This window comes from Dendrobates tinctorius, unplaced genomic scaffold, assembly GCF_039654945.1.
Source record: "Dendrobates tinctorius isolate UK_male_01 unplaced genomic scaffold, ASM3965494v1 ptg000258l, whole genome shotgun sequence".
NCBI lineage: Eukaryota > Metazoa > Chordata > Amphibia > Anura > Dendrobatidae > Dendrobates > Dendrobates tinctorius.
Genome location: NW_027361925.1, coordinates 997,866 through 1,022,967, shown reverse-complemented (window position 1 = coordinate 1,022,967; position 25,102 = coordinate 997,866).

Sequence of the window (25,102 nt, the reverse complement as noted above, 5' to 3'; positions counted from 1 at the left end):
AGCGTCCAGGCCATTGACTCTGTCCCACTCAGCCAGAGGAGTTTGACCCAAGTCATAGATGATGTACACCTTCGTACAGGGACTCATCATGAAGAGTTCTTGCAGTGCTACATCTTGGGGGGAATGCCAACACCCATCATTTTAGGCCTCTCGGTTGAAAAGATACAACCCAGTCATAGATTGGTGGTCCAGGGAAGTAGTCAGCTGGGATCAGTCGTGTGAGGGCTGCTTCTCCCCGGGGGCTGCTGTCTTTGCCGTCTTTCTATAACCGTCCCCGTCTTCTCCAGTGGGGGCAACAGAGATGCTGCCAGGGAGTAGGGGCAAGATTCAACCCTCACCTCATGCTAACCCTGAGTGTCAGAGAAGGGGTCAGGGGAGGGAGGTGGTTCCCTCTGTGCATAGTGGGGGTGTGAGTGTGGTGACAAAGTGGGACACCTCTGTTGTCTTTTCCTCAAAAAGTACACCATCTAGTGGCAAACGTATGCATGGCAATAATCGTTCAGGTCCAGACCTGTGTGTGGATGAGTATGTGTGGGTGTCCACCAAAAACATCCGGTGGAATGGTGCTACTGGGGTCTGGAGTTCCAGGGTTATCGGGCCGTATCAGGTGTCAGTCACTCTTGCTTCGGGGACTTTCCAGCTGGAGTTACCACCAGTAATGCCGGTTCATAACTCATTCCCCAGGTCGGCAATCTGGAGATTTGTGGTGCCTCCAGAGTCTGCGTTGTTGTCACTTCCATCGGTCCACGTTTGCCATAAACCTGAAGGTCAGGTGACTGCCGAGGTCTACTCTGGCGGATCGAGGCATCCTCACTGTAGATTGTTTTCTGGTGAGGTCCGGTGTTGAGTGTACAGAGGCCCCTCATTGAATGGGGGGTACTTGCCAGGACTGAGTGAGTGCCCCACAAGAGACTTGCAGCTCCTGGTATCTATCTGGGAATTACTGCCTGTGCTGCTGCAGCCATTTGCTGAAGGAGCAACTCTGGTGACTAGGGAAAGCTCAGGGATTGTATCTGTTATTCTGTAAGAAGATGAACCGAGACAGAGTCAGCAGTTTTCTAGTGTCCTTTGAGGCCAGAACTATTGGGACTATCACCACTGTTGCCGGGGGAGGGTTCTTCTGGGAGGGGAGGACCTTCACGCTGGACAGCAGGAGACACGGGGAAGATAAAAGGGACTGAGCACAGGAACAGGTCAGACTTGTTGGGAAAGCAACAGGACAACAAGGAGAAGGTTGAATCCATCCCCTCTGCTCCGACTCCTAACGCCACGTCATCCATCCCCCAGCGTACTCCCTCTAAAGTTGACTGCCACGATCGAGCTGTCTTCTGACCCTTCCTTTCTGGACAGCTCCTTCCCACCTGCAGTTGCAGATAAATTGACTTGCTCTGTTCTTAGAGACTACTCCAGAGGACCACCAGCTGCCATGGTCTGCGGGGGTGCCCATGGTTCGTGTTCGGTGCCATTCCTGAGGAATCTACACAGAGGACTGTTTCTACATTCCAGTGCACTCAAGCCTAGAGATACCGGATACATCAGCATCGTTGGGAGATGGTTCTTCTTGCTCCTCCGTAACAGAGCTAAAGACATTGTCCACGATTTGCGATGCCGTCCGGAGATATTCCAGCTAGAGTTGAGCGTCTTTGGTCGGATCGGGTTTCATGAAACAAAATTTGTTTCAGATGAAACTGGTCCGACTATGGCAAAAAAAAGTCAGTGAATGTCATCCGCTCAATGCCGACTTTTATTTCCCATTGACTTGCATTGGGGTCAGGTTTCGGACGAAACTCCGACTTTTTTTGCCATAGTCGGACCAGTTTCATCTGAAACAAGTTTTGTTTCATGAAACCCGATCTGACCAAAGTCTCTCAACTCTAATTCCAGCCTTTCCCCTACAACAACTGCAAGCAATAAGTTACCTTATTTTTGTATACTTTTTTCTCAAGCATAGTGTTTGTGTGCAATTCCCGTTGTTGACGTTACAAATCTTGCCTCCCTGCCTGGAGTATTCCTTGTTTAATTACCTGTTCAGTAAATCCTGTTAACCCCTTTTCTGCATGTGGCTCTTCACTGCATCCAACGAAACTCTCTCCTTTACATTTTGGCGTATTAGGCAGGATGCAGTCTAATAGCACGGAGGCGATAGAACAGGCAGCTGGGCCCCGAACCAGCATCTCGCTGGGGGTCATGCTGAGTAACTTGCCGAAATTTACGGGTCCAATACTATGCTGTGGCGTTGGATGGAATGTATGAGGGTAAGATTAGAATGCACCCTATGACCCCAGCACTCGAGGAGGCCATTATGGCTTTGGATGGGGAGGCTCGAGACTCTGTGATGCTGCATACCCCCCGAGACCGTGATACGTTTGCTAAAGTGCTCCAAATCTTGAAGGTGACCCATGGGAATCCCACTGACATAGAGGAACTTAGGACTCACCTGTTAGGCAGTATGCAAAGAGAGGGGGAGATGGTTACGCAATATATGAATGCTCTGCAAAAATTACACACCGCCATAGTCAGAAAAGACCGGATGGGGATAGGGCTGACAGATGTGGTGTTGCATGACTGGTTGGTGACTGGCCTGCGGGACGCCCTGTCCAAGCAGACCCTGAGAGAACGGGTGCGGGCAGATCCTCGTATCACTTTTACTGACATATAGAGAGACCCGCTCACGAGAACAGGAGCAGGGGGTGACGGTCCCGGTAGGGAAGGTCCAGAGTGGTGAAGCAGCAGTGCAGTCAGTTGCTGAACCCCAATGGGTAAAAGAGATGAGGAAAGAGCTGATGAATATTCAAGGGGAACTGGCTCAGGTGAATTAGAAAGTTGAGGCTGGCCAGTGCGCCGTCGGTAGCCAAGGTGAAGCATATGTCCATAACGAGGCCCGAAGGTTCAGTTGACAGAGGCCCTTCGCTGGTTATAACTGTGGAGAAATAGGACATATGACTAGGGAATGTCTGCGATGGGCCTGGCCCCAGCCAAGCCACCCATTAAGCTAGAGGGCTCTGAGCCTGGGGGACATCGCCCGGAGCCAGAATGGAAAGAAGGAGTAGTGAAAGTTCCACGAATCTGGTGTCTACATGCTCGCTGGTCTGGGCTGAGTTCAATGGCCGGGCTGTGCATTGCCTGGTGGATACTGGGTCTCAAGTGACCACCATGCCGGAAGCATATTTCCATCAATACTTCCCAGAGACTCTCAGGCCTGAGTGGGGTTCAGTAGTAAAACTGATGGCGGCAAATCACCGGCCAATCCTGGTCGCAGGGGTGGTGTGGATGCAGGTCTCCTTGTGCGGGAAGGCTCTTGGACAGAGGGGTATTGTGCTGACCCAGGGGGAGGCTGGCCACAGTCATATCGTTATGCTGGGGATGAATATTCTGAAAGAATTCAGAAAACTGCTGAGAGACGAACCATCTCACTTGTCTTTAAACCAATGAAGTCCGCACACACCCCCAGCGGCGGGTGTTCCAACAGTTAATCCGTACAGCTCGGGTGCAGGAAGTGTCCAGTCAAGGCGAAACATTAGGAAAAGTAGTTGTGCAGGCCTCCACTCTACTCACCCTACCACAAGGACAGACCGTTCTAACCCTGCCCATTCGAGCACATGCCCCGCTGGAGGGGGTGGAAGTACAACTGGAACCCTCGGTAGTGGAACAACTACCTGCAGGACTCTTAGTGGCCCGAAGGCTTGCCGTGATACGAGAAGGGACGGTGGTTGTACGCTGCGTGAATTTGACAGACCAGGAGATTGTCGTCCCACACAGGGGTGAAGTCGCGCAGGTAGTGGGCATGCCCGAAGAAGTCATACCGCCCCAGGTTATACAGTTGGCGGTGAAACCGGAAGACCCGTGGTCGGTAAAAGTCACTACTTCTCCGACAGCTGAATCTCAATACATACAAGAGGGTTGGCGCATACTGGAACAGATGCATGCTGAACTGTCTGAACTCACGCCCGCCCAGGTGCAACAAGTAGAAGCGTTACTTGGGCGATATCAGTCCATTTTTGCGAATCATGAGGGTGACTTTGGCTGCACCACAGCGATCACTCATGAGATACCAATGAGGGATGCAGCACCTATTCGAGAGCATTACCGGCAGATTCCCCATCAGTTATATCAGGAGGAGGGGGAGATGCTCGATCAGATGCTACAGGCGAGAGTCATTAGAGAAAGCCAGAGTGCGTGGGCAGCTACCATTGTGCTGGTGCAGAAGAAGGACAGGTCACTGAGGTTCTGTGTGGACTACTGCAAGCTCAACGCCTGCACTGTAAGGGACTCATACCCTCTGCCCCGGATTGAGGAATCTCTGTCCGCATTGGGGAAGGCCAAATTTTTTTCGATGCTGGATCTCACCAGGGGCTACTGGCAAGTGCCCATGTGAGAAAAGGATCGGGCGAAGATGACCTTTATACTTCCCATGGGCCTCTTTAAGTTCAACAGGATGCTGTTCGGCCTGGCCAATGCCCCCGGTACATTCCAACGACTGATGGAGAGGTGTTTAGGTGATTTGAACTTCGAGGCCATGGACGACATCATAGATTAAGCTGCCTCGTTTGAAGACCATCTGCAGAGACTAGCGCAAGTGTTGAGCCGTTTACAAAAGTATCGGCTAAAAGTGAAAGCCCAGAAATGTCACTTGTTCTGGACCCAGATTGAGTACCTAGGTCATGTCGTTTCCGCCAAGGGAGTGAAGCCGTCCAAGGAGAAAATTGTGGTGATTTGAGACTGGCCGACCCCGGAGAACGTAAAAGATGTCCTGGCGTTCCTGGGATTGATGGGGTACTATCGTCGCTTCGTGAAGAACTTTGCCCAGGTGGTGCAACCGTTACTCGATCTCCAGAAAGGGGTACCCCCAAATGCCAAGGGTCGATCCATCCGTTGGGAGAAGAGGCAGGAGAAGGTGTTTTGTGACTTAAAGAAGGTACTGACCGAAGCTCTGCTACTGGCTTATGCGGACTTCTCTATACTGTTCATTCTCCACACTGACGGCAGCTTGCACGGACTTGGGGCTGTGTTGTCGCAGTTGCAGGATGGGAGAGAGAGGGTGATCGCCTATGCTAGCCAGTCTCTTCACGAGTCCAAACTCAACCCAGATAACTACAGTCCCTTCAAGCTGGAGTTGCTGGCGTTGGTGTGGGCCATGACGGAGAGATTCGCAGAATATCTGTCCAGCTCGGAGGTGCTGGTGTGCACTGATAACAACCTGTTAGCGCATCTGGAGAATGTCAAGTTAGGAGCCCTGGAACAACGCTGGGTTGCCCAGATGGTGAAGTTGCGATACAGAATTGCTTATAAAAGGGGGGAGGAGAACACCCACGCTGACTCCCTATCCAGAGCAAGACATGCACCACCAGGAAAGAGTAAAGATGAGATGCTAGAGGAAGAAGAGGTTCCCCAGTTCCGAAAGACCGCTGGGATGGTGGAGGCCACGCTGGACCAAGTACAGACCCCCCATTCATGAAAGGGTGTTGGGAAGATCCCAGATGAGTGGGTCCAGTTACAGCAAAAAGATCGTGAACTTGCTTTGTTTAGACAATGGGTGACACTGAAGAAGCTGCCTAGTCAGGAACAGCAGAGTGCTCTGACTCCAGAAGCATTGAAGATACTCCGGCAGTGGGAACGCCTCCAGATGAGAAATGGGCTCTTATATATCGGAAGGTTCAACTATAGAAGGAGCTGAGAGCTTCCTGGCAGGTGGTGATTCCAGAGATGGTGCTGTCTACTGTGGCCAATGAAGCTCACAAAAAGGGCGCTCACTTTGGTCTTGAAAAAACTTTCCAGTGGCTACAACAGTTTGTCTACCACCTTCGGCTAAGAGCAGTGGTTGAGGAGGCTTGTAGACTCTGTCAGGCCTGTGAGTTGGCCAAATCCCCGGAACAAAGAGTCCTACTCAGACGACAGTAACCTCAGCCCCCCTGGAACTGGAACCCCCATCGACTATTTGACTATCATCATCACTGTCTAGTGATGGTAGACCATTTCACGAAGTTTGCGGTGGTGACACCTACCCGGGACCAAACAGCTGAGTCCGCTGCATACACCATCTGTAAACATTTCATTCAAGTGTATGGATGCCCGCATCGAATCCATTCGGATCAAGGAGCTTGTTTCTTGGGAAGAGTAATGGATGAGTTACAGCGGATCTATCAATTCAACAGGTCACACACCACACCGTACCACCTTCAGGGAAACCGGGCCTGTGAGCGGTTTAACCGTACACTAATTCAGATGTTAAGGACCTTGGAAGATGATAGGAAGGCTAAGTGGCCAGAGTATGTCTCTGAATTCATGTGGATCTACAACAATCGAGTCCATCAAACCACCGGTTATACACCTTACTCCTTGCTGTTCGGCAGAACGGGGAAAGAAGTCATGGAACTGGAGCTGGATCCAGGAGAGGACTATGTCATGATACCAGTGCTGGGTGACCGGCACTTCTGGGGTTAATGTTCTGATCGCAGTGCAGACTCTCACCTGCACACCTGGGACCTATTAGGGTGGCCTCTCATTGGTTCTGGGGAGGCTTCTTATAGCCTCAGGAAGCTCCCATCCCCCGTCAGTTATACTTTCGCCCTTGGCATTGTGTGGTGACCACTGAGTGTGTTTGTGCTGTGTTCTGGTTGCTTGATTCTCTCTGTATGACTCAGTCTGTTCTCTGGATATAGCTTTGGATTCTGCTTGGTACCTTCTATGTCCGCTTGGTTTTTGATCTCTGCTTGGCCCTGACTGTCCGTTCTGTCTCATCCCTGGTACTCTATTGATATCTTGTGTATGACCTTTGGCTTTGTCTGACCTCCCATCTGTTTATCCCTCCTGTACCTCGCTTGCCTGTAGTGTGCCTGATCTCTGCTTTGCCTGTCTCTGAGTTTTCTTCCACTTCTGAAAGCAGGACCCTAAGCCCTGCCCCCTTGCAGTCACATGACCGTTCACATGACCGTAGGTCCTGTGCCGGTTTTCTGATCTTCTACATTCAGGTCCCATGCATCTTTATTGTCCGGCTGTTCTTGTCCCCAGGGGTCCCTACAGTGCGGGTGAGTCACTGCTTAGCGGAGGCTGTACGCCGGCGCTGTCAGGACCCTGACATTATAACTGACCATTAAGTTTTTGGGGGGTTTTTTATGCAGAGAGTTATGGATCCCATACAGTCTCTGGCTGACCGGATGAAAAGTCTGAGTCAGATGTTTCAGGGTTTATCTCTGGAGCAGCAAGCTCTGGCTCGTTCTCAGCAGCAGGTTTCTGAGACAGTGCGGGGGGCTTTAGCTGCTGGGTCTCTGGGGGCTGGGGCGAGTGATGTTGTTTTGGTGTCCCCAGAACCACCTGTTAAACTGCCTGACTTTTTTTCTGGAAACCAAAAGGAGTTCAGGGTCTTCATGGAGGGGTGCAAACTTTTTTTTAGTTTGAGACCACGTTTCTCTGGGGACGAAAGTCAGAAGATCGGGGTTGTTATGTCTCTATTAAGAGGGTCCCCACAAGCTTGGGCTTTCTCCCTTTCTCCCACTGCCCCTGAGAGAGTGTCCGTGAATGCGTTTTTTGAGGCCCTCGGGCACATTTATGATGAGCCTGACCGAGTGCGATTGGCAGAGGACATGGTGATGAGTGTCTGTCAGGGGAAACAATCAGCTGAGTGGTTTTGTACTGAGTTCCGCCGCTGGGCCGCAGAGGTCTCTTGGAACGACGTCGCACTCCCAGGATTCTTTCGCAGAGGCTTGTCCGAGCGGCTGCAGGATGCCTTGGCGTTACATCCCCCACCTAACTCTCTCTAGGACGCCATGACCCAGGCCGTCCGGATGGTTCGCAAGCTGCGGGCCAGAGGGGTGATGCAGGTGGAAACTCCTTTGTTCCCCAGTGGAAAAGAGACTGCCCCTGAGCTCATGGATGTAGGCGCTCTCTCCCTGAAGGATACGGAGAGGAAACGCCGGAAGGACAAGCAGTTATGCTTTTACTGCGGTAAAACGGGACATTGGAAAAGGGAGTGTCCTGATTGCCCATCTTCAAACCCGGTCGGCGGGAAACGACTAGGTCTGGGTAGTCAACGGGGAGACTGCTCAGACCCTCAGGTACCCTTTTCCTCATTTTCTAAAGTGTTACTGCCTGTGGAACTGTTTGTGGACGGTAGTTCTTTTTCCTCTACAGCCTTCGTGGACTGCGTGTCATCGATTAATCTCATTGACTCCCAATTGGTCACACACTGCAAGATAGGGACAGTTAGGCTCAAGGTTCCGATCAAGGTGATGGCCATTGACTCCTCTCCCCTCACTAAGGAGGGAATTCGCTTTATGTCTGACTTGTTTTCGCTCAGAGTGGGCGCTACTCATGTGGAAAACCTAAGTTGTTTTGTGCTGGACAATCTACCTGCAGGGTTGGTGTTGGGCATGCCCTGGTTACAACGCCATAACCCAGTTATTAACTGGAAAACAGGGGAGATTGTTCAATGGGGGTTTAATGATTTTGAGTTACAAGTGCCTACAAGTAGTATTCAACCCCCTGCAGATTTAGCAGGTTTACACATTCGGAATTAACTTGGCATTGTGACATTTGGACTGTAGATCAGCCTGGAAGTGTGAAATGCACTGCAGCAAAAAAGAATGTTATTTCTTTGTTTAATTTTTTTTTAAATTGTGAAAAGTTTATTCAGAGGGTCATTTATTATTCAACCCCTCAAACCACCAGAATTCTGTTTGGTTCCCCTAAAGTATTAAGAAGTATTTCAGGCACAAAGAACAATGAGCTTCACATGTTTGGATTAATTATCTCTTTTTCCAGCCTTTTCTGACTATTTAAGACCCTCCCCAAACTTGTGAACAGCACTCATACATGGTCAACATGGGAAAGACAAAGGAGCATTCCAAGGCCATCAGAGACAAGATCGTGGAGGGTCACAAGGCTGGCAAGGGGTACAAAACCCTTTCCAAGGAGTTGGGCCTACCTGTCTCCACTGTTGGGAGCATCATCCGGAAGTGGAAGGCTTATGGAACTACTGTTAGCCTTCCACGGCCTGGACCGCCTTTGAAAGTTTCCTCCCGTGCCGAGGCCAGGCTTGTCCGAAGAGTCAAGGCTAACCCAAGGACAACAAGGAAGGAGCTCCGGGAAGATCTCAAGGCAGTGGGGACATTGGTTTCAGTCAATACCATAAGTAACGTACTCCACCGCAATGGTCTCCGTTCCAGACGAGCCCGTAAGGTACCTTTACTTTCAAAGCGTCATGTCAAGGCTCGTCTACAGTTTGCTCATGATCACTTGGAGGACTCTGAGACAGACTGGTTCAAGGTTCTCTGGTCTGATGAGACCAAGATCGAGATCTTTGGTGCCAACCACACACGTGACGTTTGGAGACTGGATGGCACTGCATACGACCCCAAGAATACCATCCCTACAGTCAAGCATGGTGGTGGCAGCATCATGCTGTGGGGCTGTTTCTCAGCCAAGGGGCCTGGCCATCTGGTCCGCATCCATGGGAAGATGGATAGCACGGCCTACCTGGAGATTTTGGCCAATAACCTCCGCTCCTCCATCAAGGATCTTAAGATGGGTCGTCATTTCATCTTCCAACAAGACAACGACCCAAAGCACACAGCCAAGAAAACCAAGGCCTGGTTCAAGAGGCAAAAAATCAAGGTGTTGGAGTGGCCTAGTCAGTCTCCTGACCTTAACCCAATTGAAAACTTGTGGAAGGAGCTCAAGATTAAAGTCCACATGAGACACCCAAAGAACCTAGATAACTTGGAGAAGATCTGCATGGAGGAGTGGGCCAAGATAACTCCAGAGACCTGTGCCGGCCTGATCAGGTCTTATAAAAGACGATTATTAGCTGTAATTGCAAACAAGGGTTATTCCACAAAATATTAAACCTAGGGGTTGAATAATAATTGACCCACACTTTTATGTTTAAAATTTATTAAAATTTAACTGAGCAACATAATTTTTTGGTTTGTAAGATTTATGCATCTGTTAATAAATCCTGCTGTTGTGTGAAGTTTGAAGGCTCTAACTTATTTGCATCTTATCAAACCTGCTAAATCTGCAGGGGGTTGAATACTACTTGTAGGCACTGTATATGATAAATCCGCACTGCTGGTTGAACCTGTTAAATCTGTGTCTGTATCATCTGTCGAGCTGGAAGGTATTCCGGAATGCCTGAAGGACTTTGAAGATGTATTCTCCGAAAGCGAGGCCGAGATGTTACCGCCACATAGATCCTTTGACTGCGCCATTGAGCTGGTCCCGGGGGCTAAATTACCTAAAGCCCGTCTGTTTAATTTGTTCGGTCCTGAGTGCTTGGCTATGAAAGAGTACATTGTTGAAAGTCAACGCAAAGGACACATACGTCCTTCAGTCTCACCTGTGGCGGCAGGTTTCTTTTTTGTAAAGAAAAGAGATGGCGGGTTAAGTCCCTGTCTCGACTTCCGGGAGCTTAATCAGATTACTGTACGGAATACGTACCCCCTTCCGTTCATTCCCGATTTATGTAACCAACTATCAGGGGCAAAGTGGTTTTCTAAACTGGATCTTCGGGGGGCATATAATTTGTTAAGGGTCCGAGAGGGGGATGAATGGAAAACAGCATTCCTCACGACCGAGGGACTATTTGAAAATTTAGTCATGCTGTTTGGTCTTACCAACGCCCCCGCCATATTTCAGAATTTCATCAACGTGGTATTCTCGGATCTCATTGGTCGTTTTGTCGTTATCTATTTAGATGATATTTTGATATACTCCACCGACAAGCATTCTCATTTGGAACATGTACGAACAGTTCTCCAAAGACTGACAGAAAATCATCTGTATGCCAAATTGGAGAAATGTGTATTCTGTGTGCAAGAATTGTCTTTTTTGGGGTTAATTGTATTCGGGGAGGGTTTTCGCATGGACCCCAAGAAGGTGCAGGCCATTGCGGATTGGGTGCAACCCCGAGATCTTAAGGGTCTTCAGCGCTTCTTGGGGTTCGCCAATTATTACCACAAATTTATCCGGGGGTTTTCGCAAGTGGTCAAACCTCTCACGGATCTAACATGCAATGGTGCGGATGTGAGAAATTGGTCCTCACTCGAAAGAGGCCTTTGCGATGCTGAAAAAATGTTTTATGTCTGCTCCTGTCTTGATACAGCCAGATCCTTCCAAGCCATTTGTGGTGGAGGTGGACGCCTCCGAGGTGGGGATGGGGGAAGTGTTGTCTCAAGGGCCTGCCACTCTAACCAAACTCAGGCCATGTGCCTTCTTTTCCAAGAAGTTCTCTGCTGCTGAAAGAAATTATGATGTAGGCAATAGAGAGCTTCTTGCGGTTAAGTTGGCGTTTGAGGAATGGAGGCACTTTTTGGAGGGGGCAAGTCACCCGGTTACTGTGATCACTGATCACAAAAATTTGTCTTACATCGAGTCTGCTAAAAGATTAACGCCCAGACAGGCCCGTTGGTCACTTTTTTTTTCTCGTTTCCAGTTTACTATTACATTCCGTCCAGGGTCAAAGAATGTCAAGGCTGACGTCTTATCTCGTAGTTTTCACCTTGTGTCTGTCCCTGAGCCACCGTCCTCCATTCTGCACCCTGGGGTGGTGTTAGCAGGGATCTCGTCTGAATTAGAACGGGAAGTTGAGGGGTCCCAGTCGCTGGCTCCTGCGGCCAAACCAGGGGGCAAGTTGTTTGTCCCAGAACAAACTTCGTCTTAAACTCTTGCAAGAGTTCCACGAATCCAAGTTGTGTGTTCACCCTGGTATATCAGCCACGCGACTGGCGGTTCTGATATAAAGTAAAATCATTTCTGGTTGTGGGGTCTGCGCTCGTTCTAAAAGCTCCCATAGCCGTCCGGCGGGGGGAGCTCATGCCCTTGGAAGTTCCCGAAAGACCGTGGACCCATCTGTCCATGGATTTTATTACCAATCTTCCCTCTTCCAGGGGTAATACGGTGGTATGGGTAGTGGTGGACAGGTTTTCTAAGCAGGCTCATTTTGTACCCCTGTCCGTATTACCTTCTGCTGAGATCTTATCCAGATTGTTTGTGCAGCATGTGGTCCGCTTGCATGGGGTACCCCTGAATGTGGTGTCTGATCGTGGTGTGCAGTTTGTGGCTCATTTTTGGCGTGCTTTCTGTAAAAAATTAGGGATATCTCTGTCCTTTTCATCTGCGTACCATCCTGAGAGTAATGGTCAGATGGAACGCACTAATCAGTCTCTGGAACAGATCCTCAGATGTCTGACTTCTGCTAGACAGAATGACTGGTGTGATGTACTGCCGTTGGCTGAATTCGCCTTCAATAGTCGGGTGAGTCAATCCACTGGTATGTCCCCTTTCTTCATCAACTATGGGTTCAGTCCTCATTTTGGTGATTTTTCTCGTCTGGATTCGGGGTGCCCCGGGGCTGAGGACTCTGTTCAGCGGTTAAAAGATACATGGGCAGAAGTCCAGCGGCGTATATCTAGGTCTAAAGGCAGGTATAAGTTTTTCACGGACAGGAAACGAACACCTGGTCCCATGTTTCAGGTAGGAGAGAAAGTTTGGCTCTCCACGCAAAACATTAAGTTAAAGGTTCCATCAGCCAAGTTGGGCCCCAAATTCATTGGCCCGTACAAGATTGTGGAAAAAATCAACCCGGTAGCGTACAGGCTGTGCCTTCCACCCTCTTTCAAGATCCCTAACGTCTTCCATAGATCTCTACTGAAGCCGTTTGAAGCAGTCCGGGGAGAATCCGAGTCCGCTGCTCCTCCGGTTTCGGTTGAGGGACATGTGGAATATGAGATTGGTCACATTGTAGATTCTAGGTTGGTACGGCGGTCAGTACAGTACCTAGTTCATTGGAAGGGGTATGGGCCGGAGGACAGGTCCTGGGTGCCGGCCCGGTTGATGCATGCGGATCGTCTGGTTAGGGCTTTCCATGCTAGGTACCCGGGCAAGCCTGGGGTCCAGAGGCCCCCCGTTGAGAGGGAGGTACTGTCATGATACCAGTGTTGGGTGACCGGCACTTCTGGGGTTAATGTTCTGATCGCAGTGCAGACTCTCACCTGCACACCTGGGACCTATTAGGGTGGCCTCTCATTGGTTCTGGGGAGGCTTCTTATAGCCTCAGGAAGCTCCCATCCCCCGTCAGTTATACTTTCGCCCTTGGCATTGTGTGGTGACCCCTGAGTTTGTTAGTGCTGTGTTCTGGTTGCTTGATTCCCTGTGTATGACTCCGTCTGTTCTCTGGATATCGCATTGGATTCTGCTTGGTACCTTCTATGTCCAGTTGGTTTTTGATCTCTGCTTGGCCCTGACTGTCCGTTCTGTCTCATCCCTGGTACTGTATTGATATCTATATATGATATCTGTATGACCTTTGGCTTTGTCTGTTTATCCCTCCTGTACCTCGCTTGCCTGTAGTGTGCCTGATCTCTGCTTTGCCCGACTCTGAGTTTTCTTCCTCCTCTGAAAGCAGGACGCTAAGCCCCGCCCCCTTGCAGTCACATGACCGTTCACATGACCGTAGGTCCTGTGACGGCTTTCTGATCTTCTACATTCAGGTCCCGTGCATCTTTATTGTCTGGCTGTTCTTGTCCCCAGGGGTCCCTACGGTGCGGGTGAGTCCCTGCTTAGCGGAGGCTGTACGCCGGCGCTGTCAGGACCCTGACAGACTACCCACGGATGGGGGTGTCTACCTGGGTCTGAGAACATCGCCACCGTCTACAGACCTTATATCGTCTAGTACAAGCACGGCTTCGGGAGCTGGAGCATCCTGAAAAGTTTCCTCTGCGAGGGACAGATCTTCAGGTTGGTGATCGAGCGTTGATGTGGAAGAAACGTCCACGTGACGAGCTGGAAAATCGTTGGGAGAGTAGGCCATACAGAGAGAAGCATCGGGTTGGTACGGAAGGACCTGTATATGAGATTTATCCAGAAGGAGAAAAGAATGCTCATACTAGAGTGGTACACAGGAGTATGCTCCAGCCATGCCTCTCCAAGGACCCCATGCAAAGGGAAGAAACCCCTGAGGTTCTCGAAGAGGTGCCTCCCGTGGCTGTGGAAGATGAAGAGGGCCCTGGGACCCTGGAAGAAAACATCATGGCATGTGCAGATCCAACTTTGCCTCCACTGAAATACTCCACTATTCCTTCCAATCGTTACAATCAGGATCAGTTTATTTGGCAGCAAACCGCTAAGACAGCCAAGCAACGCTCTAACGATTCTCAGGATGCCTCCCGAGTGAAAAGGGAGGGGAGGTATAAGAAGATGAGTCGAGACTGAGACAACGGTTTCCGGTGTCCTTTGAGGCCGGAACTATCGGGACTGTCACCACTGTTGCCGGTGGAGAGTTCTTTCGGGAGGGGAGGACATTCACGCTAGACAGCAGGGGGCGAGGGGAATATAAAATGGACTGAGCACGGGAATGGCTCAGACTTGGCAGGAAAGAGACAGGAGAACAAGGAGAAGGTTGACTCCCTCCCCGCTGTTAACTGTCAATCAAAGCACTGACGGCTCAGCATGCCTCAGCCCAGGATAAGATGACAGAGCTTGTGATGTTGTCACATCTCCTGCTGTTTGTGGGCTGTTGCCCTTGTTTCCATTCTTTGCCTAGTAACAGTGATGTAGGGGAGAGGAGGAGTCGGGGGAGGGACGTGGAGAGGAAGGAGGAAGTAAGGAATAAAGAAAAGCACGGCCTGGCAGCCAAGCACTAGCACATCCGTGTATGTCTCTGAATTCTTTATCGCCGACATCACGACACTACAACTGGCGACGAGGAAGCGTTCATTCATCAGCCACAGGTATTTCAGTCCCACGAACAGTCTACAAGGCTATCAGCACTCACTATGGCTTGTCTACCCGCATTTCCTGCTTTTGATGTGCATCAGTCCCAAGCAAACCTGGCAGTATCTTGGGATAAATGGCTAAAGCGAGTCGAGATATTTCTGCAAGCCATGAATGTCTCTGATGATACCCGGAAAAAAGCCATGCTGTTACACTACGCAGGGGAGCAGGTTTACGATATATTCACTACTCTGCCGAATACAGGGGAGGACAAGGACTATGAGCTCAGCAAAGCTGCGTTAAGCAAGCACTTCTCCCCTCACAGAAATCCAGCATTTGAAATTTTTAAGTTCAGGCAGTCAAAGCAGTCGCCAACAGAAAGCATGGCTGAGTATCATGTCCGGCTACGACACCTTGCAGCGCACTGTGAATTTGCGGAAGTAGACAAAGAAATCCAAATGCAGATCGTACAAGGATGTATTTCCTCCAAGTTAAGGAGACAAGCACTCAGAGACCCCACCATGACGTTAGCGAAGTTGCTAGATACAGCGCATATAAATGATGCTGCAGACAAACAAGCTAAACTGATAGAGAACATCGAGCATGAGCCAGACGCGACATCTTCTATAGCAAAGCTTACACAGAAACCAAATGTGCCTCGCACGCAGGCAGCCACATGTTACAACTGCGGTGGATCGTATCCTCACCAGAATGTCTGCCCAGCAAAGGGAGGAACTTGTCATAATTGCGGAAAGCAAAATCATTTTGCAAAGGTGTGTAGATCCAAGCCACAATCTCCTTATACCACCGCACAACCTAGGCCACCGAAGATCCAAACACTGCAGATTAATGACGAGTCCCACAGCACCTATTTATTCTCCGTCACGGAAGAGGGATCTAATACTGTGCACGCAGTTACTAATCCAAAACGAGTAATCCTAGTGAATGGCAATCCAATAGAAGCCCTGGTGGACACGGGGGCATCAGTCAACGTCATCAGTCATACAGTCTACAACCAGCTCCTAAACAAACCTACTCTACAAAGTACTAATATAAAGATTTTTCCTTATGGCTCAGCAGCTGCACTGCCCCTGTGCGGAAAATTTCAGTCAGAAGTTGCAGCTGAAGGAAAGTCCATCACTGACACCTTTTACGTGGTAGAATGCTCTGCGGACACACTTCTCAGCTGTACCAGTGCAATATCTCTGGGCCTTGTGAACCTTGTCAACAGCATTACAGGTCCTTCGGCCCACCACATTATGCAGAAGTACCCAAATCTCTTTAAAGGCCTAGGTAAGCTAAAGGATGTTCAAATAAAATTGCATATAGATCCGTCAGTACAGCCCTCTATTCAGCCCCACAGGCGCATTCCATTCCATGTCCGCAAGCTTGTGGAGCAAGAACTGCAAGACCTGGAAGCGTCCGATGTCGTCGAACGCGTTGAAGGCCCGACCCCCTGGGTTTCACCAATCGTTGTTGCACCTAAACCGAAGCAGCCAGGTAAAATCTGACTATGTGTGGATATGCGCCACGCCAATCGGGCGATCCAAAGAGAAAGGCACATCACGCCCACTATTGATGACATTCTCGCAGACCTGAATGGTGCGAAGGTATTTTCAAAAATTGACCTAAACTCAGGCTATCATCAACTTGAATTGCATCCAGACTCCAGGTACATTACAACTTTTAGCATGCATGTGGGCCTGCGCAGATTTAAGAGATTGAACTTTGGCATCTCATCGGCCGCAGAAATTTTTCAGAATATCGTCAGCCAGGTTCTGTCTGGCATTGCAGGAGTCCTCAACGTCAGTGATGACATTCTCATTTATGGCACAACCCAAGAGGAACATGACAATCGCCTAGAACAAGTGTTTCAAAGACTCCAAGCCTGCAATCTCACTGTCAATCCGTCGAAATGTGAATTTAACCAAAAATCATTAACTTTTTTTGGATACATCTTTTCTGAACAAGGAGTTTCAGCTGACCCACAGAAAGTGGCTGCCATAAAATTGGCTAGCCCACCGCAAAATGTGTCAGATGTTCGCAGCTTCCTAGGACTGGTCACATACTGTGGGCGATTTATACCTGACCTAGCCACTGTTTCAGAACCTCTGCGAAAGCTCACAAAGAAAGACTCTCCGTGAGCAGCAAGCAGCTTTTGACGCATTGAAAACCAACCTAACCAGCGACACTGTCATGGCCTATTTTGACCCGTCAAAACCCACACAGCTACTGGTGGATGCTAGTCCAGTAGGCCTAGGGGCAATTCTCACACAAGTGTCTAGCGCAGGCGACATATCCACAATCTCATATGCCAGCAAGACACTAACGGATACAGAGCAGCGATATTCACAAACTGAGAGAGAAGCCCTGGCAGTTGTGTGGGGGTGCCTTCATTTCCATTTATACCTTTTTGGACATCAATTCACAGTGATAACTGACCACAAGCCACTCGTTCCAATTTTCAATAAGCCCTCGTCAAAGCCTCCCCCGCGTCTTGAACGCTGGTTGCTCCGCTTACAGAACTATCATCTCCAGTTGAGATACGAGGCGGGAGCGGGAAATCCCGCAGACTATTTCTCGAGACACCCAGCACCACAGCCCACCACAGACGACATCCCCGCGACGATTCTGGCGGAGGAGCATGTCAACTTTGTCGTCGCCCATTCGGTACCGAAAGCTATGATCATACAGGAAATTAAGCAAGCGCTGGATGCCGATCACCAACTTCAATTTGTGATAGAGACGGTTCGGTCCAAGAACTGGAGCAGTTTTCTCGCTGAGGCCCGCCTTCACCCTCCTGATCAGGCTGGGTACCTGGAGGTTTTCTTTAACGCGAGACATTCACTATCAGTATTAGACTCAAATATGCTCTTAAGAGATAATCGCCTGGTGATACCTCAGAAACTTCAGAGCAGGGTACTGGATCTGGCGCATGAAGCTCATCAAGGGGTCGTGAAAACGAAGCAGCTACTTTGGGAGAAAGTGTGGTTTCCCGGACTTGACAAAAAGGTAGAGGCACTCGTTGAAACATGCATACCGTGCCAAGCCACTACAGTTGCCCATAGACGTGCACCATTACAAATGACACCCCTGCCAGCCGGCCCATGGATAGCTGTTAGCATCGATTTCTGCAGTTTACCAGATAGCTCCTATCTGCTGGTGATCATGGATGACTTTTCAAGGTTTCCAGTCATCGAACATGTTTCTACAACCTCGGCCAAGGCTGTTTTACCAAAATTAGACAAGATCTTCTCAGCATATGGCATACCTGAGATCGTGAAATCTGACAATGGACCGCCTTTCAATAGCACAGACTTTCAGTCCTTCGCAACCTACCTGGGTTTCACACACAGGAAAATAACTCCTTGCTGGCCTCAGGCCAACGGTGAAGTCGAACGATTCATGCAATCGCTCAACAAGACCCTAAGGATTGCTACCATGGAGCACAAGGACTTACAGCAAGAGTTGAACGCATTCCTCAGACAGTACAGGGCTACACCCCACTCTACAACTGGAATACCACCTGCAACGGCACTGTTCAACAGGCCCTTACGGGTCAAACTTCCAAGCATTCCACCAATCTCCGTCCAGACCCCGATTTCTATCAATGACTCCATATCAAAGGAAAAGATGAAAAGGTATGCAGATAAGCGCAACCATCGAGGCAGACAGCCGGCAATACAGGTGGGCGATTGGGTCCTGGCACAAAGGTTAAAAGCGACTAGCAAGTTTGTGTCACCGTACTATCCGGAACCCTTTCAAGTTATAGACGTTAAGGGCACCATGGTTACTGCCCGGAATCAAAGTCGTCAGGTCACACGGAATGTGTCCCACTTTAAAAAACTCCGGGGCCACGTCCCAAAAACCACGCCTAGTGAGGAAGCGGAGAGCGACGACTCCCTGCCAGAGACTGGAGATGCCGTAAGCCTAACAGGGGATGTCTCCGGGGATACTCAGGGCTCATCTGGTGATGGGCTGTCTCACCGCTATCCGACTAGGACCTATCGAAGACCACCTGCCCACCTTACAGACTATGTTCTGCAGTGAGATTTAATGTTTGAACGACAATATTCTTCAAATGTTTCAGTTTTTTTTTGTTGTGAGAAAAGAAGAGGTGTGATGTTGTCACATCTCCTGCTGTTTGTGGGCTGTTGCCCTTGTTTGCATTCTTTGCCTAGTAACAGTGATGTAGGGGAGAGGAGGAGTCGGGGGAGGGACATGGAGAGGAAGGAGGAAGTAAGGAATAAAGAAAAGCACGGCCTGGCAGCCAAGCACTAGCACATCCGTGTATGTCTCTGAATTCTTTATCGCCGACATCACGACACTACAGAGCTGTCCATCACAGAGTCCCTGACACTTGGAGCAGAGGAATTGTGACAATTGAGAGGTTTAATTGGTAAAATGGGGTCACTTATGGGGGGTTCTGCTGTTCTGGCACCTCACAGGCTCTGTCAATGTAACATGGCACCCTCAAACAAATGCAGCAAAATTTGCACTGTAATATAGCGCTACTTCCCTTCTGAGCTTTGCACTTGCCTCAAATGTAGTTTTCGACTACCTTTGACTACATATGTGGTATCTGTGAATTCAGGAGAAATTGCTCAACAAACTTTTCCGGTCCATTTTCTCCTTTTGCCCTTGTGAAAATACAAAATTTGTAGCTAAAAAAGATTTTAGTGGGAAAAATGTGATTTTTTTAATTTCTTTTTATTTTCTCGACTTAAGGTTATAAATTTATGTGAAGCAACTGGGGGGTTCAAGGTGCTCAATACACTTCTAGAGAAGGTTCCAAAGGGTTCTAGTTTCCAAAATGGTGTCACTTGTGGAGGGGTTTCCACTGTTTAGGCACATCAGGGGCTCTTGATATGTGACATGGCATCCGCTAATTATTCCATCAAATTTTGCATTCAAAAAGTCAAATGGTGCTCCTTCCCTTCCCAGTCCTGCCTGTTTACACAAACAATTGCTTTCCTCCACATATTGGGTATCTGAAAATGCAAAATTTGGAGTTTTTTTTATTTTCACAGCTTAACGTTATAAACTTCTGTGAAGCACCTGGGCATTCAAGGTGCTTAATACAGATCTAGATAAGTTCACTAAAGGGTCTAGTTTCCAAAATGGTGTCACTTGTTGGGAGTTTCCACTGTTTAGGCACATCGGGGGCTCTCCAAACATGACTTGACATCCGCTAATTATGCCAGCAAATTTTACATTCAAAAAGTGAAATGGCACTTCTTTCCTTCCAAGCCCTGCCATGTGCCCAAACAGTAGATTTCACCCACATATGGGGTATTGGCCTGCTCAGGAGAAATTGCCCAACAAAATGTATTGTCCATTTTCTTCTGTTACCTTTGCGAAAGTTAAAAAAATGAGGTCTAAAGGAAATGTTTTGTGAAAGAAAAGTAAATGTTTATTTTTTCCTTCCACATTCCAAACATTCCTGTGACGCCACCTGAAGGGTTAATAAACTTCTTGAAAGTGATACTGAGCACCTTGAGGGGTGCAGTTTTCAGAATGGTGTCACTTTTGGCTATTTTTTGTCATATAGGCCTCTACAAATGTGAGGTGGTCCCTAAAAAATGGTTTTGCAAATTTTGTTGTAAAAATGAGAAATCACTGGTCAAATTTTAACCCTTATAACTTCCGAACAAAAAAAAATATGTTTCCAAAACTGTGCTGATGTAAAGTAGACATATGGGAAATGTTATTTATTAACTATTTTGTGTGATATGACTCTCTCATTTAAGAGCATACAAATTAAAAGTTGGAAAATTGCAAATTTTCCAAATTTTTGCCAAATTTCCGTTTTTCACAAATAAACGCAAGTCATATCAAAGTTTTCAGCTGTACCATTTCTATTTACATTCATCTTTTTTATCGCGTTTTATTGCACTTTTTGTACGATGGTATGATGATAAAGCATTGTTTTTTGTCTCGTTTTATATTTATCTTTTTACGGTGTTCACTGAAGTGGTTAACTAGTCGGACAGTTTTATGGAGCGGGTGGTTTCATATTGTGGCAATACCAAATATGTGTGCATTTTAAAAAATATATCTTTACTATTTCCAACATTTTTTTAACTTTTTTACATTATCACAGGATGTGACATCACTGTATTACATCAGATCGCTGAACTGATGTTCCGCAATGCATCTGCACTGCAGAACATTGGAGGAGCGACTGACAGGCAGGGAAGGAGGCATCTCAGGTTCTGTTCTGAGGAGGCACTTCCCTGAAGGACCCTATGGCCATCTTGGTGCCGGGATCTACAATGAGACTATCACATCTCGTTGTCCTGATGGAAGCACGCAGGGAGTCCACTCCCTGCGCGATGCTCCTCGATGTTGCTGTCACAGGGGTTAACTGCCCGCGATCGGTGATAGCACTGAATGTGGGTATTGCTGCGGGGTGCCAACTGTCACATACAGCTGACACCCACACCCGATCGCTGCGGCGCTCAGCATAGCAAAGCAGAACAGTGCATGTACAGCGTATGTCAGGAAGTGGTTATGGTTACCTCAGTTCACAGGCACCGTGTCTCACGAGGGAAGCTCTAGAGCCGAAGTAATGAGTGGTGATGTCACGATAATTTTTTTAGGGTCTATCCATTTTTAATAATCAGCAAAGGCGAAGCAGACAGCTGCTGGCCGATAGTAATTGGTTGGGAGGCTTAATGAATATTGGCCCCTTGCCTACATAATAAGACTAGATGACTGCTGTCTGCTTTCCCTTGGCTGGTTATTAAAAATAGGGGGGGACCCCATGTCGTTTTTTCATTTATTATTTAAGAAGTGCAGTAAACTACTCTCCCAAGGCACTGCTCCTCTCCAGCACTTGGACTTCCACTTTCTGGTTCAAGATTATTATAATTTTTTTTTTTATTATTATATGTCATTTAAAGTAATTTTCTTATCTCCATTTGTTTGTCTTACATCCTTTTTGCTTCTTTTTTCAACCCCCTAGCCCTTACTAAGACCATTTTACAGCCATTTTACCGCACTGTAGCTCGGGTCCCCATTGACTAATATGTGATTTGGGGTTAAGTCCTGATTACCAACCCGAATTTTCATCTAAAGTTCGGCCAGACCTGATGAACTCGAATTTCCACGGGTCCACTCATCCCCACTTAAGATATCATTTTTCTCATCCAAAAGACATGATCAGAGCAGAAGAGAAGGATCAGAGGGAAGATACCAGGGTGGAGATTGTATACTTTTATTTTTTCTTTTATGAACATCTCTTCCTGCTGCTTACTTTATAGAAGACCAAAAAAAAACTTTTTAAGATTCTCCAAAATCAGAAATCTTGGTTAAGACTAAATGTGACTGATTGTTTATTTGTTTCTCTCTCTCTGACAAACCTACAGACGTGCATGTCTTAACTGAGCATGCTATCATTAGACATAGTCTTAACTGAGCAACCAAACATTCCTTCCTATAATACCCGGATTTGACATAATTGATGGAAGATTTAGCCAAGGCTACAACCAAGGGCTGCACCGCGTGGAAACTATGAATAATCTATATGTTCTGTACTCTATGGACAGACATGTTTGTGTACAGTGAGAATGTGCCTGAACAGAGAACGACGTGTGTGCTTTGCTTTAATGAGTTCTTTTCCCACAGGAGATGCTATATTTAGTGAGTGCTGCTTTCCATTGTCAAGTGATTAGTCCTGTGTGGAAAACATGAGAAGAGACAAACTCAGCTTGAGGCGCAGACACCAGTACCCCGAGCATGTTCCTTCTAATCTAGGTGACTGTATAATGTCATGGCACAGTATAGGAACAGACGCTGTTCCCTGGGCCCATTTTTTCCATCATCCATTTATTTTATTTAAATAGATTTTCCCATCAAAACTTATGAACTGTCTACACAAGCACAGTAATCCTGATCCTTGGAGGTCCTCGGAGGAGACGGTGACTAGAGCAGGGGTCAGGCGGGAGGCACTTCTCTTCCATTCACACAGAGCACCCATTCTCAGGATCAGTCCTATTGGTAGGACTCTTATAGATGAGACACTTAGCACATACCCTGGGGGTAATAAGTGATATGTGTCTATTACAGTTATTGCCATTTAACCCCTTAATGACTGTTGTTGCAGAAGGGGATGAACAGAAACCAATAAAATTGGGCCCTGTAGAAATGAGCGCATAAGTTTGTAGATCACTGGTCCCTCAACCAGCTCAGTTTTCCGCTCAGATGTTTTTATGAAGGAGGTGGATCACAGGGCTCCCGTCCTGCTGCCATGGAATTCTGACCTGGCCGCTGAACTGGGGTCCTGCCTGCTGAACCGAGATCCTGCCCGCTGACCCGGGGTCTTGCCCACTGAACCGGAATCCTGCCTGCTGAACCTAGGTCCTGCCCACTGACCCGGGGTCCTGGCCACTGAACCAGAGTAGTGCCCGCTGACCTGGGGTCCTGTCTGCTGACCCGGGTTCCTACCCGCTGTCCTGCTCCCTGAACTGGGGTAGTACCCGCTGAACCAGGGTCCTGCCCACTGAACTGGGGTAGTGCCCACTGAGACGGGGTCCTGCCCGCTGAACCGTGGTAGTGCCCGCTGAATCAGGGTCCTGCTCACTGACCCGGGGTCCTGCCAATCAATTCAGTCATCTCTAATTCTACATAGTTAACTTCTTAAGGCCCCCATACACATTAGGCCAATGTAGGCTGAACCGGCCAATATTGATGGGTTCGGTCAACGGTCTACTGTATATGGGGGTGCTGGTCGACTGATGGTTGGAAAAGATGTCGCATTATTCTCCCACAGATAAGACATCACCAGACATGTCAGCCGGCAACTTTCTCATACAGAATACAGCAGCACTCAGCTTAGAGAACTCCCCTGTGTATGGCAGTGTGAAATGATTAGCCGCAGGGTCATTCAGCCGACAGCCATTTAATCTGTATGGCCTTTGGTGCTGCAGTCAATACTGGGGTGCATTTATCGTTTTATAAGGGCCCCTGTCAGTCTCTCGTCCCCCTGTGATGCTATTGTATTGGTCTGATCCTTTCCACAGTCTGCCCCAAGCATCGGATTAGGCCAGAGACTTGACCCATTAGTTTACCTGTCAAGCTTCATACTACATGCAGAGGCATGAATGAAGGGAAGGAATGTCTCTAAAGGGGACAAAAAAATATATTAAACATTTTTGTAAAAATGTCTGAAAATACATTTTTTACTATTACTCATGTTGCTCAGGGCTTAAAAGCTCTGTCATAAACTGTACTTTACTCTTCATTTCCATGTTGTCCCTTTCAATCTGCAGCTCTGCTGGTTTCCACCCTAAGGGCTCATCCCCATTTGCGATTAAAAACCGGTCCGATTTCTGGACTGTAAAAAAGGGTGGAGTGTTATGTCAGTGTCATGCGATTTCTATGCGATTTTTAATCTTTCCATCCATATGCATTCCGTTTTTTTTCTCAGCAACTATTTTTCTTCAGTCATTTACAGCACCATTTACCGTGTTCTATGCCACAGAATGGTAATGTATCCATTTAAAACGAACGGAAAACGGATGGTCCGTTTTTGGTCCGTTTTTTAATCGCACCCATTGACTTGCATTGGTGATTTTCAAGCAAAAATCGTAGCAAATCGCAGCATGCTGCGATTTTTTTCTCAGTCCGATTTCGGATGGGAAAAAAATCGCAAGTGAGATATCACCCATTGACTAACATTGGTCAGAGTGCAATCCGATTTTTAATCGGATTGCACTCATCCAATTTTCTCTCCAGTGAGTATGAGCCCTAAGTCCTGTGTTAACACGATGATCAGGTTTACCATTAGCGTTTTCCATCAGTTTATGATCCGTGTGTCGGTTTTTACCATCAGTGTTTTCCATCAGTATATGATCCGTGTGTCGGTTTTTATCATCAGTGTTTTTCATCAGTATACGATCCATGTGTCAGTTTTTACCATCAGTGTTTTTCATCAGTAGACAATTCGCGTGTCAGTATTTACCATCAGTGTTTTCCATCAGTATACGATCCGTGTGCCAGTTTTTACCATCAGTGTTTTCCATCAGTGTACGATCTGTGTGTCAGTTTTTACCATCAGTGTTTTCCATCAGTATATGATCTGTGTGTCAGTTTTTACCATCAGTGTTTTTCATCAGTAGACAATTCGCATGTCAGTATTTACCATCAGTGTTTTCCATCAGTATACGATCCGTGTGCCAGTTTTTACCATCAGTGTTTTCCATCAGTGTACGATCTGTGTGTCAGTTTTTACCATCAGTGTTTTTCATCAGTAGACAATTCGTGTGCCAGCTATTACCATCAGTGTTTTCCATCAGTATACCATCCGTGTGTCGGTTTTTACCAACAGTGTTTTACATCAGAATATGATCCGTGTGTCAGTTTTTACCATCAGTGTTTTCCATTAGTATACGAT